This window comes from Pagrus pagrus (assembly GCF_965226575.1).
Source record: "Pagrus pagrus genome assembly, chromosome: 17".
Lineage (NCBI taxonomy): Eukaryota > Metazoa > Chordata > Actinopteri > Spariformes > Sparidae > Pagrus > Pagrus pagrus.
The window spans coordinates 20,242,922-20,246,432 of NC_140201.1; the positions used below are offsets into that span (position 1 = coordinate 20,242,922).

Genomic DNA, 3,511 nt, shown 5'->3' on the forward strand with positions numbered 1-3,511 from the left:
GCTTTAAAGTTTATGTCTCAATTTTAGAAAAGTGTCTGTATATTGAGTGTGCTGTGCCTGTTTCATACTTTGCAAGAGTGACAGACTGTTTAAAAAAGGAGAGCCAGAACAGCTTGCTTTTTATGAGAATGTTTTTTCTTTTTTCATGCTCTGCCGTCCTGATTTCTAACCAGGTGACGGCTGTGGTTTTTGTTTTAACCTGGATTAATTTTTTGAACAACGTATCAAGCCATAAACACTGACAAGATTTCACTGAATAAAGTTAAAAAGGCAACTGTGTTGGTAAATGACTGACACAAAACAACATAGCAATAATGCGATTTGGTGTTTGGGACAAATGTAAGTCTAATATTGACTCTCCTTTAGCTTTGTTATATCTGTCTCTTCCTTTAGTGGCGCAATGCTCTAATATGATTGAGAGCTGGTCGCTGTATTTGTCTGCTGCTTGGTGTTGAGCAGGTGCAAACAATTTTTTTTTCTGCAAACCACTGATACGGTCATGGTTATACGTGTCTGCGTGGGGTATATGTGTGATGTCACATTCATGTTTAGAACCTGACTGTCACCGGTCAATTTTCAAAAAACGAAATATTAAGGATCACACTTAAAACAGACAAATAATGAAATGATTTAAGTATGTTGCCTTCTCAACCACAGTAGAAACACAAACATCTCATAAGGCAGGCACGACGCTCCACTGCGGCTCTTCTAGACTTTCCAAATGTTATTGGACCGAATGGCTCATTCTTTCTCTTCAAACGGCTGCATCTGTGAACGATTAAAGTTGCTGGCTGTAAAATCAAAACAATGAGAGAAGCAAGTGTAAAAGCTCCAGAGAGCTGAGAGGAACTGTAGAGCTGGGTGTTAACTCTCTCTGTTTTAACACTATGAACAACCACTTTACACATAGCATTTGATGCTTTGTTAATATTAAATATTGTACACATATTTACAGCTGCTCTATTAGCAGTTTAAAAATCTATTTTTTTTTACTCAGCTCCTTCCAATTAACCAAATCAAACAAATGCATCTATAAAACAATATACAGCCCCTAATACCTACTAATCTGACCTTTTATTATTCTTTTATTTGGACACAGTAACTGGTGATGTGCCACTTAATCGATCAGTGATCTGTTATGCCAATAGCACTGTGTTTGCTGTACTCAATTGATATTGACTGACTCATTATCTCAGCAGAAGCAGCGACGCCGTCCCGGCCTCTTATCTCGCTATCAGATGACTTTTAAATGTTGTGCACACACATCATTCAGCTCAATGCGCCGTGAATGAGACTTCAAACTTACCCACGTGCTCCCTGTAGATCATTAACACTGCAGCACCACGCCAACACTTCAGACTGCATGATGGATCAATTTCATTTTCTCTGGAAGGAAGAAAGTGAAAGCAGCTTTAAAGGAGACCATTTTCTCATTTTAAATCAACGCCCTTTATAAATAGTTTATAAATAGACAAAATAAGTGTTCTGGAGAAGGATAAACACAGAGCAAAGAGATCTTTTAACTTCAACCACCTAAAACATAATATTACTGAGAAATAAAGTATTAATAAAGAATGGATTTCCCATGAATTAATTAAAATGTATAAAGCCTGACATATTAGAAAGTGGTACGAAAAATTTAATTGTCTGTTGTGAAATATTAAAGTTTATTTTTTTTAATTTACTTTTGCTTTGCATCCCAGGATGGCCATGTTAGTAATCATTCCAACAACAGAGGAGGAAGTCAGGCGAGGTAGTATATAGTGTACAACAAAGGTCAAGTACACCTGTCAGTGGTACACTGCAAGTTACGTCACGTACCTAACGTAACTGCAGTTACGTACATAACATTAGTACGTTGTGATAAGTTGGGTAAGCAGTTATTTAAACCCAAACCACAATGTTTTCCTAAACCTAACCAAACTGTGAGTGTACAACAAAGGTCCGGCCACCTGTCACTGGTACACTGCAATTTTCATATTGTCTTAGTAATGGTGATATCATGTTGTTATAGGAGTAACTGGAAATCGACCTTTTCAGTCGTTTAGATATACGCATGCGTTGGACTTTGGACCTTTGGCTTTACCTCTACCTCTAGTGCCACTGAAAGGTCGAGATTTTTGTGTTTTTGGTGAAATGTTTCAATATCTATAAAAATGGATTGGGACAATCTTTTGTACACAGATTCATGGTTCTAAGAAGATGAATCCTAATGAATTTGCTGGTTCCTGACTTTTCCTCTGGTGTCACCCTCAGGTTTCCTTTTGTGATTTACAACAGCTCATCTGAAATAGTCCCAATAATACATCTCTACAGCTAGAGGCCATGCTTTTGTTTCGATCCACATTCATAAACACTTTGGACAATTTAATTAGCCTGCAATCATTCAAAGTTATGAAGCCAAAGCTTTAGCTATGATGAATGGATCCATCAACACACTGTTGGCTCGTGTCGGCGTTCGCATTACTTAAGAAGTACATTGACTAAAAAGGGCCAGACTTCCAAATACTCAGTGTAAAAAGCCAATCAGAGCTACAGACTAAAAAGCCAGCATCTGCACGCCAACTTGAAACAAACTTTGATGCACCTTACCACTGGGTCCTCTGCTGTCGTCAGAGGGAAGAAATCCTTATGTTCAAACTGAACACTTTATGAATGAGTGGGAGATAAAACATAAGAACAAGGAGGATGGAGATGCAGGGAAAAATCGAAGGGAAGACCGTGGGTGATGTTCAGTTCATTGCAAGGGTTTGATCTTTGTTCATGTAATGAACTGTGCGTGTGTGTGTGTGTGTGTGTGCATGTATGTGCGTGTATGTGTGCATATATGTGTGTGTACTGACCTTTTCACACCGTGGCAACATGGGAAATCTCCCCCCCGGCTGTTTCCATTTGTGACACTTGTGAGAAACAAAGAGCAAGAAAGACAAACAGAAATGCTGAATGAATAAATAATGAGATTATCATATTGACAGCCGCACACCTATTTATGCTTGACTGACTTGTAGGAGGTTGATGTAACAAACAAGAGGAGTTAGGGGAGGACAAATTGGCAGAAACATGGTCAAATTAAACTGCTCTCTGGAGAGACTGTGCACTTTTATTCAAGCAAAACAAATGCCAAAAACATTCAATCAATGGGTAAATATTTATACTTAAAATAAAAGGAGTGTTTTTCAGGAACAAGCTGCTGGAGTGATTCAATGGGGCCAGGTGCTTTTTTTTCTATCTAGCTTTAACTTTAAATTTATGGAGCACAATAAAGCAGTAACATCACTGTATCGACTCATGTAACATTAGCTTATGACTTTAAGCAGGCAAGCTAACACTAATAAAGTTAGCTCGCTAATGCTAATTAGAAGTTTCTTGCTTGTTTGACGTTATGGGAGAAGTTAATACCTTTGTGGTCCTTAGTAAAGAAAAGACACGTCATTGAAGATGAAGAGAAGATTTATGGAGATAGAAGCATTGTGTGGCCAAGAGCATTAGCCAAAAACAATCATGACGTTAT

The 3,511-nt window shown here is 38.1% G+C and overlaps 1 long non-coding RNA gene across 1 annotated transcript; it reads right to left on the bottom strand.

The window, feature by feature from the left end:
* Positions 1-616: 616 nt before the first annotated feature.
* LOC311272727 lies at positions 617-3,511 on the bottom strand. Its single transcript, XR_014624595.1, has 4 exons — positions 3,400-3,511; positions 2,844-2,900; positions 1,307-1,386; positions 617-768 (listed from the first exon to the last, which is right to left on the bottom strand). It is a non-coding gene; the product is annotated as an uncharacterized lncRNA (long non-coding RNA).